Source organism: Leguminivora glycinivorella, chromosome 5, assembly GCF_023078275.1.
Source record: "Leguminivora glycinivorella isolate SPB_JAAS2020 chromosome 5, LegGlyc_1.1, whole genome shotgun sequence".
Taxonomy (NCBI): Eukaryota; Metazoa; Arthropoda; class Insecta; order Lepidoptera; family Tortricidae; genus Leguminivora; species Leguminivora glycinivorella.
In genome coordinates, this window is record NC_062975.1 from 13878010 (window position 1) to 13890575 (window position 12566).

The window sequence follows — 12566 nt, forward strand, 5'->3', positions numbered from 1 at the left end:
TTTTGAAAGTTTGTACGGAACCCTCGGTGGGCGAGTCTGACTCGCACTTGGCCGGTTTTTTGTTGGATAGTGTTACAAATTACAGCATAAAACGAACACATGGAACTTTTTAATACAAATAAACTGATTTTAAATTAATCGACAGATTCTGGATAAGGAAAAAATAAATTAAAATCATATCTGCAGAACCGTGGCTCCTAATAAGACCAAGGTTCCAAGGGCAAAAAGGAAGGAAGAGACACCACAAACACCACAAAATATTGTCGGATCATGTGCCAAACATCCTGTATATTATGCAATACATTCTTACACAGATGGAGTAAATGTATATTATGCAATACATTCTTACACAAATAAATGCGCTTACCGGGATTCGAACCCGGAACATTGCGTCAGAAGATAAATAAAATTCGTCAAAGTCGCCCGTCATCGTGAATAATATGATTTTCTTGAATTCGTGAAGTAAAGAAAGTACACGTAGCGTTTTGAATTTGAGCCTAAATCAAATTCATAGTAAGAGATCTGTAGGTTCCTATTTTTGTCAAGTTTACAACGCCCGTTGATCCGTAAAGTTTACGTTTTGTGTGTAAGTAACGTACAAGGTCAGTCGGGGTAATAGTAACTGCGGGACAATTGTAACTAATCGAAATATCTTCCATATTTTACATCATATACTGTAGTGCCATACCTATATGTCCAGATAGCGTATAAGCTCTTTCATCATTTCACCGTAGATGGTGTTGATACTGTTGATAGACCTAATGATCTCTGATCTACACGACCGTGTAGTTTTCGACGAAATTCGTAGTATGCGCGTGAGAGACAGGCTCTCAAACATTCCATAAAAATATGGTTTTAATGTAATTTAACATTTTTTTCTACAGTTAGTTGCATAATTATAAACTATTTTATGTTTGTATGTCCTTTAATCTTCAGATTTTGATGTTTTAATAGTATTTAAGCGATAGTTTAAATTGCCCAGCTTAAATTGCGATGGAGGCTAATTTTGACTATTTGGTAGTTTTAATTACCCTGCCATATTTTATATGAAAATCAACAACACTAGTGATGTTCTTGATTCGATATCGTATCGATATACATAAATACCTCATTTAGTGACTCTGGCTCTGGAAAGGTCTATACTTTTATTTTATTGAACGTCATTGTGTACTATCGATTATTTTAAACATTTAGCCCCTTATTGTTCTAATTATGAACAGAGAATAAAGGGCGCACCCCTTACACGGTACACGGTATGCACCAATAAACACAGTATCGACATATCATATCGACATCGAGTTCTAATAGACACGATTCCCATCACTACTTAGCGAGACCAGTTTTAATTACCCCGCTGACATCTTGTGAAAGTGTTTTTTTTTACACAAGGGGACAGACCCACATAAAAACGAGTGTTTTATTTAGGTTCCTTACGCTTTGACAAACCACATAATATCCGGTTTACCAGTGTAGGTTTACTGTAACGAAACTTATTTTATTATCAATAAGTAGTTGGAATATCCCCTCAGCGGGATAATTATAACTATTTCTGCCTTCTCATATAAAAATCGCATTTTAAAGTATACGGAATCTATATTTTTGCATGAGAGTCAGAAAAAATAAAACCTAGATAACTAATCTACAGTGTCAAGGTAATCAAATGTCAGTAAAATTACCGTAGATTTATGCAGTCAAAGTTGTACTTTATATTTTAGTAGTCGCAGACTCGCAGTTACCCCGCGTGAGCTTACTTATATATTGAAAAGCCATTGGATAAACATTTATCCACACGTTCGTGTTTGCTGTATGTTGGTTGCTGTTTGTCATTGTTTGCCAAGCATATGTGATTGTGTAGCATAATAATATACCTGTCAAACCACAATCATGATAAGTATCCATGATTACTGAAGAATCATATTTCCTATGGCTAACCTAACACTCGTAATATCCACCTTGCCAATGTCAATTATATCAATTGTTAATATCGGGCAACATGTACGTATAAATATATATTATACATGGTGCTTTTATTGATCCGTTGAATTTAAGCGATGGTTCTTTAGGTTATTTTTTTTTAAGAAACTAGTCTCTTAAACTCTTAATTGTAATTAAGTTATTAAAAAAAATATGACTGAAGTAGTTTAACACGACCTTTATTACAATAATATGTTATTTATTTTGGCATGTGCCGTTAGATACTTGACACTAACATGTTTATGTTATTATGTAGGTTTTGACACTTGTTAGCTCATCCATTAGAGATGAACGAAAAAAATAAATTATTTTAAATTAAACAAAAATCGGTAGCTTCTGATGATTTGCTCAACGACGTGTCGAATTTAACCGAAATAAAAAAAAAACTAGAATGTTGTCATTAATACAACGATTTCGATGAAAATCGATCCCATCCCTATTACCTAATGATCAAAAACTTGTATGGATACAAAAATGTACCTTCTGATGCTGAATAGAAATAGGATCGATTGGCATCAAAATAATAGTAACGGAAATGTACCAAAGATATATTTATTCACGACCGCCTTGCAGATATTTTAGGTTCAGGACTCGTAACTTTCAGTAATCCATTTTCATTACTAAAACTTGCGTGTTAATCAACTGACTCCATTTGATGTATAACAACCAATGGTGTGTTAATAACAACGCGGAAACTCTTCATTATGGTTGGAAACTGATCCCGCGACCACCTGTTCCAAACTTCATCTACTCTACTGACACTGGCAAAACAGCTGTTAAACCCACAATCAAACAATTTCATTCGAAATATCAATATTTTGTTTTCCCTCTGTCGATTTGACTGTTTATTTATTTATTGTTTGACATATTATATTATAGATAGATCTTTATTTACAAGTTGAAGTAAAAAGAAAATGCATACAACTAGGGAACAAATCAAATTATTTTATTGAATATTTTTGATTTGTTCATTTCTCAAGTAGTCACACTACTATATATAAATTATATGTATACATACACGCCCGCCACCAGTCTAGTGGTAAAGACGTTAGCCGCGTAAGCTGAATACCCGGGTTCGATTCCCGACTCGGCCACCAGTGGGCTTAGCCGTTTTTTCTTTCATGTATGATATTTATTTCAATTTATAAAGAAAATGCATAGTTACATCGAGATACTGAGTAGGAAGAGTAAGAAAATTTCCTCCTTCGTTCTCTGTCTCGCTCAGAAGAAAGATTTTTACTAAATCGTAAACCGAGATTTGTCGTCAGTGCTATACGGGTCTTAATAGTGTAAGTTGCACTAATGGAGATGTAGTGTAGGCGCCCATTGACAACCATCGGATGCTGACCATCGGACGGAATTTACGAGTATGCTTTGCCACTGACGTGGTATGAATATAAATACATAATAAGTAACATGTAGCTCTTTGCAAATAAAAAAAAATCATGCTATTATGATTATGCAATTATGATTTTGTTGTTTCACCGTTTCCCTAACCATTTATCTACCCATTGCGACAGAAACTCAATTCGGTTTTTTTATCATTTAAGTCAGAAAGATGGTAATTCCTTTCCCAACTGGTAGTCAATTATGAACGTTCAACATCGGAGAGCAAGCTCAGCGAGCACAGTGTTTGTTCCAATTATGAATGCTTATTTGGCGGCTACTTTATTTTCTGCATTTCACCAATTGTTGTCGATTTATTCGACAGTGTTTAAACCAAAATCGATACCTGATTCAGGTATTCGCAACCTCAAGTCCGGCCTGACACTTAAGTTTCTAGAAGAGTACCTAAAAGAAACGACAGTCATCTAAGAATCAATCCATTAGGTATATCATACATACAGATCATGTTTCAATGCCAATCTAATGTTGCAATAAATAAAACTACATGAAGATGGATGATGGTCGCCCGAGTCTGTCGCCAGGTGACCAGGCCTGGGAGCTCGTTAAATACAGAAATGCGGTTATGATGCCTCTAGTTACTAAAAAGCACTGATGCCAACTACTAACGGTGGACGGGCTCGTTAACAAACAACTTACCGTAAACGACAAAAATGTCAATTTATCCGATTATATTCTCAACAACTTAATGTTGACCTGTGATACACAATGTAGACAACACAACCAATAAAATTAATTGTATTCGTATAAATATATCTGCGACTAACGTAAACAATTCCTATGGAAACCTAATCATGTAACAAGTTAGCCAGCCTCCCCTAGCGCCACATGTTCCTAACTTACATGTACTTACAGGTAGGCCCTGCGCTACTCCACGCCCTAACATTTAGCTGTAATCTTATTAAACCTCATTGAAACGTTACAAATTTTGCATCAATTTGGAATATAAGATAACCATTTTTATTATGGCAATCGATAACCGAGATGAAATGAAATCTTAACCCAAAATACTACGACTTTATGTGTTATTAACGAAATTCTCTTTGATCATACTACATGTATACTATGTCGTCTCTAAATTTAATTCATTAAGTTCAGAAATAGTGGAATCAATAAACTGTGATGCTGAAAACGAGATTTTGCGTCGCTATTAAGGGTAAGAAAATGCAGAACGACACCAATGCATCCGGCATTGAGGTAGGTGTCTTATCGGTTGCGAATGGGGGGTGCTATCAGGTGTGTTAGTCCATACACCTCATTCACTGGGGCTGGTTACCGTGGGGAAGAAGGGTAAACGTCAAACGATTGGCACCGGAGGGCGAGTTGCGCGGTCGCGGTGGCACGGGAGCGCGGCGCAGCACACACTAGGGCTGGGCGAGTCGCGGCAGCGTTACGTCAGCGAGGGGCGCGGGGGGCCCCTCACTGCTGCATCCTCTGAGCGCCCATCTTCGCCCGACTCCGCTGAAAAACGTGACAACTCCGCATGGGGTTACCCGATTCACCTATGAATCGCGTGTTTAGACTTGATTTTGCATTTTAGGCTATCGTTGCCTGATTTCATGTGAGCAGATTTTAATATTAGTATGAATTATGAAGGACACTGTTCTATTAGGTCACCATCATATAATTTCCATCATCACCAAATAATTTTTGACCCGAATGGGTCTCAGTCAACGGGAGAGGCGGGAACTTTGAAATGGCAGGTCGCTTTATCGACAGACAAAGAAAGAAGTTGTCATGAGATGGAACGTTTTTTATTTGCCTTAATTACTTGTACAGAAGTCATTATGTATTGTATGACGACTGGTGCGGCCTAACGGGTAGTGACCCTGCCTGCTAAGCCGCGGTCCCGGATTCGAATCCCGATAAGGGCATTTATTTGTGCGATGAGCACAGATATTTGTTCCTGAGTCATAGAAGTTTTCCATGTATATATGTATTTGTATATTCATGTAGGGAACAAATCAAATTATTTTATTAAATATTTTTTGATTCGTTCTTTTTTAAGTATACATACAGAGTAGTAGTAGATAACATACACTAGAAAAATTTCGGTCGAGGTGGTGTAGCGGTTTATTAAGTCAGCCGCGTTAGCTGGAGACCCGGGTTCGATTCCCGGCTTCGCCACCAGTGGGCTTGATCGCTTTTTCTTTAGTTAAGTGTATGGTATATATTTCAGTTTATAATTTGTATATTACATAATTATATCGTTGTTTGAGTACCCACAATACAAGCCTTCTTGAGCTTACCGTGGGAATCAGTCAATCTGTGTAAAAAATGTCCCATAATATTTACATATTTATTTTATTCATTACAATCCAATTTATATACATAATGATTTATAGTTACACAATGTATTGGTTTTTATATTTTGTGCTGGATTTATTATCAATTTATCAGACACGTGGGAGGCTGGGACATCTACTTACATAAAAGACTTACCAACTTATTAATTTTACCAATATGTACAGGTTGTCTGAATTGATTTCGTTTCAACGATAAGATTGGCTATTATTTACTGTATTTTTTGACTCTGCATTTAACTTTATTTCACATTTTCTTCGCATACCACGAATAGAATAGAATAGAATAGAATAGAATTTATTCGTTACAACACAAACAGAAAGGAATGAAGTGCCACGAAACGGCCTCATCTCAGCGTGTTGCTGGTGACTTCCAGCGCTGATCTTCCGATGAGACCATCAAGTGAGAAAAATTCACGGAAGGTAATAGGCAGAAGAAAAATAAAATACATACAAAAACATTGGACAAGTTAAATGGCAACAATAGTGAGAAACGTAAAAATACGAAGTCCACCATTATACACGTTTTTCTATTTTTAACGCGATTGTAAACACAGCGCACTTACAACGCACCTCAGTTATTTCAGTCGTTCGTCTAGCAACCCCTCACGACTCGCGACTCCCGCCCCGCCGCCCTTCTCTTAGGCCTGTCACACACGATCACTTACTGCAGCGACTCATTACCTTAATGCGATTTCTGATAAACAGTCACTTATGGGGATCTTCACGTGTGTAAAGCCATGTGCGTTACGTGTCGCCGGATGACAGAATTTTGACACATCTATGGAGCAGCTACATTGTAATCGATTTGATCGATATATTCAAAAGTGGGTTGGTGGAATGACTAATGGTTAATACGTCATAATTATTTTATTCATAAAAATAAATGTTAATATCTAAATAAGTAGATCAGATCCGTGTATAATTCTATATAAATACATATATTATGTAACTTTAAAAGTACTCCTTTCTTCCCGTGGGTGTCGTAGAAGGCGACTGTGGGATATGGGTTAAATTCTGGCGTAGGCGAGAGGCTGGCAACCTGTCACTGCAATGTCACAGTTTCATTTTCTTTCAACCCCTTACTTGCCAAGTGGCACTCTTTAGTAGTTTCATGTGCTCTGCCTACAATACATTGTATGTATGTATGTATGTATGTAAAAGTACTCCTGGACAAACAGGTCACAGGTTATAAACCGATGTTGTAATAACAACTTTTATTTGTAATAAAGTAACTAAGTAATATAACTTGAAGCCCTCAGATAATCACCCACTTGTTGATTTCATCGCTATTTATATTATTACAAGCGTTTTAAAATTTTATTACGAAGAGGAAAAATGCGTGGCGGAACACGTATCACCGAAGTGTTTCATAATTCATACAACGCCTCATATTACGCCTTCTCACAACAAACGTTTTTTTTTCTCTCTAGGTTACAACCTATGGTTACTTTTTAATAAGTTTTTGCACTTTTTTATTGTCATAGAATCATTTATGAAATTATGTAGAATCTGTTTTTCGCCAATATTTATTTAAGGAATAATCAAAAAGTTGTGGTCAGTAAATGGTACATGGAGACAATCTCAACTGGCGGATAATTGGTCTGATACTGATAGGTCCCCTAAAATACAATTTTTTTTTCAATAACCCGTCAATCGAAATTGCCACCCTGTCACTTTACATCAAATAATAACAAAAAAAAAATTTAGGGACACCTTACACAGATCAACTTAGCCCCAAACTAAGCAAAGCTTGTACTATGGGTGCTAGGCGACGATATACATACTTATATAGATAAACACATACTTATATAAATAGAAAAGATCCATGACTCAGGAACAAATATCTGTGTTCATCACACAAATAAATGCCCTTACCGGGATTCGAACCCGGGACCGCGGCTTAGCAGGCAGGGTCACTACCAACTACGCCAGACCGGTCGCCCAATAATTTAATAATATTTGCCACGTCGATAATTCCCACAGAGGAAAATGGACTACCTTTGTACGAATAAGCGGCCGTCGCTTTTCGTCTTTTGGTGAATCCACACCGCATTTAACTCCTGGTGCCTTTACTGAATGAGTTCCGACAACACCATTTTGTGTTTTTCGTTCCTCACTACTAGCTAATTCAACAGATAAAACTGAAAATGAGTCGTTAACCGCTAGTTTCACATTTTATTCTCATCTTTCAAAATGAGCTGTTTGCCGTTTCCCATGGATTTTCGTGTGACGAAATCGAGGGATAGACATTTAAAAAATCATCCCTCAGCTTCTAAATGTCGTATATTTAGTAAGTATATACCTATTTGCACTATTAATGACGCAAAAATGATACATGTACTTGTATACTTAAAAGTACATAGTTATTATTGGCGTTTATGTTAGTAGTCTCGGTAATTCCTTTTGAATATTTAAAAAAGTTCCTTAATTGGATATCGGATTGAGTCATTATTTAGACGCGCAATAGCATTATAAAGTATCGAAAATACGATGGTCACTTATAGAATGGAACTAATATTTCTTACATTGTTACTGACTGCCGCAAAAAAGCTAGCATAAAATATCAAAATTTAAATAGATAAAATATTAACCAAGGCGGCAAACTACTTCCCCAGTCGCGTAAACACAGTTATTTTACGACAGAGCGGCAGAGCCGCCCATATTACAGCAAAATATAGTGCTTCCTTGACACGGGCTGCTCCAACTAACTAAACTAAAAGGAAAAATCTCGACACTTGTTCAGTTACAAGAAAAACATCACGCTTCCGTTAAATAAAATTATCTTGAAACGCGATGTTATCTTTGAAAGGCTTATTGCCTAGTGTAGATCCATACTGATATTATAAATGGGAAAATGTGTGTGTCTGTTTGTTTGTCCGTCTTTCACGGCAAAACGGAGCAACGAATAGACGAGATTTTTTAAGTGCAGATAGATAGGGATGGAGAGTGACATAGGGTACATTTTGTCTCTTTCTAACGCAAGTGAAGCCGCGGGAAAAAGCTAGTATGCCATATTTACGTTTCTTATAACTCGGCATAGTCGTACTTATACACAGTGTTTCACTTAACATTAAAAACCTGAAAACTGTTTGTTCAGAATCAAGAGTAGAATCGATTAAGCTATACCTTGCTGGGGGTAAAAAAAAATTTATTTGTATTATTAACTATTTTTTACGTGCTCATTCTTCAAATTCGTAATACAATATTGCTAGAGGTTGTATACCTTTTTCAGTGTTTAGGGGTATTAATAATGGCTGGTTACTTGGACGATTGTTTTCTTCCGCTACGAGTTTGACGTTGTTTGTCAGATTAATTTTAATGTTTATCATAAGTCATAACAAATTGAACTCGTACCTAATTACAACCTTGTCATTTAGAATTTTGGGTTGAAATTTGCTTACTGCGATTACCTGTGCAATTCCCGAAAAGTTTGTATTGGGTTGGCACAAAAGTAATGAGACACTTGGTTTACGTTTTATATTTTTTATTATTATTAGGGGTATTATTGGGGTGTCTATGGTTTTGAGTGATACCGGAAACACGTGTATATTTTGAAGCAAACCACATTAGTACCAACTCTGCTGCGTTTTATTTCTGAACTGAACATTGAACCCCCATTACATACATACATACATACAATCACTCCTGTATCCCATAAAGGGGTAGGCAGAGCACATGTAATTACTGAAAAAAACGTAAGTACCTCAAAGCCATAGAGAAAAAGGTAACGTGGCCTAGATGGCGTTATACCTTTGGGGGACGCTCGGCTAGATGGCGCTAATAATCATATTTGACATTTTAACGTATAATAAGCTAAGAATATGGGCCAAATTGTCAATCTGATGTTCAAAAGTTTTAAGTCTGTGTCGAGAGATGGCAGTCTATGTACTGTTATTAGAGTGATTACACATTTTACTTTAATAGTAACTCTCTATAATACTCAATCCTTTTTGCTCCATTTACGAAGCGTATTAAGATCATCGGTATGAATATCAATATTCTACAGTAAAGTCGTAACCTAACCACCTGGAAGAAAAAGTTGCGCTGGTACATAACCAAAAACTCGGCAAGCTCGATAAAGCGCAGCGGCACAATACTGCTGTTTTTTGCCATTTTGGCTGCGCTACTTTACAATCCTTCTCCTTTGATGCCCCAAATAAATAAAATAAAAATAAATAAATAAATAAAACTTTTATGCTTATTTAATGAGGATTGATAACTCAAAATGGAGTCTACCAATAATTGGGTCCAATAAAAAACAATTTGCGTTACAGACTTTATTTTTCTTTGAAAAATAAAAACAAAAATTAAACTCTAAACATAAGAAATACAAACCTTAAGAAATTCGGCATTCAGCAAAGCTAATAAAGAAAATAATAATTGCTAGACTCTATAAATGTTAATATTGACTTATCAGTATAATCTACTTAGAATATGAGGTAGTTGTTTACAAATAGTCTTTCAATATATTCTTAAAATTAAAGTTTGTTGTAATGAAATTGCAGTAGAAGACTATACAGGTATTTTTATTAATGTTGAGGAAGCAAACTGCAAGCTTAGGATAGATGTCGCTACTTTAAACACTATAGGTGCATACTACGGCATGTGTTACCAATCCAGAAAAATCTTTGCTCAAATGTAGATATGTGACTTAAACGTACGACGCAATCAAAGTGGCGCCACTTGGTTGTATAAAATGTCAGTTTGCTTCCTCACTAAATTGAATATTAGGTATATGTTTAGACTTCCAACTTAAATAAATAATGGGCGACTGGTGATGACGTTTATAATATTCTCAAATTTGACATTGATATTATGACATTTTTGTGAATTTTCCGTTCATAAGGCTAAAAGTATTTATACATATTTATATACTCTATTTGGAAATAAAATTGATAGTCTGTTCGGAAATAGAAGAGTCGTGGAATGTATTGGACCCCATACACGCCATCTCCACGCCACTACTCTTCTCTTTCCGAACTGACCTAATACCCCAGACCCCGGGAAATTTACAGAATTTACTATTTTAGTACTTAATATAAAAAAAAATTACAGAATTTACTATTTTAGTACTTAATAACAATAAATCGTTGACATACTTACCATGGGGTATCTTCAAACAATTGCTACTCACACGATAGTATGCGTAGTATTGAAAAATTATGACGCCGGGGCGCCCATTGAATTTTCAAGCTCAGCTCTTTTGGGGTATATAAACTTTAATGTGATATTTCATACATGTTAGAAGAATAATTAATATAATTATAAAAAAGGGATAAGTGCTTCCTCTCCTCTTCCTGGCAGACAATCATGGTACCGCGCGATAAAAGATATAACATCAGGCCGATCCCTTCGCACTATTTGTAAGAGCGATAGGGACGGCCTAATGTTTTATCTTTATCGTTTATCGCGCGACCATGCTATCGGTGCTGCGCTCAAAGTTTAACTTACAATCAAGATTGTCACTTTAGTCGTGTAAAATATATTATAAGTGGTAATTCTCATATAAGAATCAATGTACCTACTCCCTGGAGAAATTTTTTGATCCATTGCAATTTATGTTTTAAGTTTTCCTGAATATGACTTTTATATGTTTTTTAAAAAACTCTACTGATTAGTACCAAAAACAACGCTTAATAGGTAATCCTTATGTAATGTTATTAAGACCCGTAAGTTGTAATACTTATTGATATTTTAATCATCGTATCAGTCAAAAAGACAAATGTTTATCTTCCAAAATAAACCTACCTATTAAAAAAAAACCTAATTCTGAACAAGAGAATTTTATAGGTAGTGTTATAGGTAGTAAGTTTTTTCGTGTGTATTATATGTTATAAGTTAACTATTCATATGTAAAAAAATATTGGACAGAAAAATCAAATAAAATTTGGCGTGACGGTATATTATGTACCTAAAATTATTTTTTGCAGATACTCAAAGTATAAAACTAGATAAACAGACTTCTTTGCAATATTTTCAGTGTAATTAAGTACCTATACTTATAAAAACGTCACTTATCATTAGGATTTTGAGCAAACTTAAAGTATAACATTACTCATGGCTTTTATTAGATTACAAAAACGTACTTTGATTTTAGTAGGTGGATGTGTGTACTTACTTAATATTAGAGATGCCCCGAAATTCGGCAAATATTCGGTATAATCGCCCATATTACCGGATATTCGGTAACGATATTCTTTGACGAATATTGCCTACTTTTTGGCCAAATACCGAATATCTGTGACAGCTATCTTGAAAGAAAATATCAACAAAAATTACAAATACCTATATTTAATATTTTCAAAGTACTTGGAAAATTGTGATGAAACATTTAAAAGTTCAAAATGGTCTGGCGATCCCTTTTTGAAAGTTTTTATTTTAAATTTTTTTTTATCATAGATTCGCTTTAATTGACTCTTACGAGAGTGATACATTCACTAGTTCTGAGTAGCAAAAGTAAAACTTCAGCAAACGTTGTAGTTTATTGGCAAACAGTTTTTTATAATAAAAATTCGGTATTCGGTCAAAACTACTATTAGGATCATCTTTAATTAATATACATTTTATTTCAATCTTAACATTAAAACAAGTTAACTCATCAGACGCCCTCTGAACTCTACAGTGTAACTAAATTAATTATTGCAACGATGTTAGGTGAACTTTGGCACGTTGATTTACAGTCTATCATTTTATTATTAATTGTGTACTGGTATATCGACAAAAGGATAAAACTATTGCACTATAAAAATATGTTCATACCCGGTATTTAAAATAAAGCTATCAATTACTGTAGACATAATTTTGGTTTCGGTGTAATAGCGTTGCAAGTAACAATGCACATTCAGCATTTTAGAAATTAATAAAAATGTAGTTTAACTATTT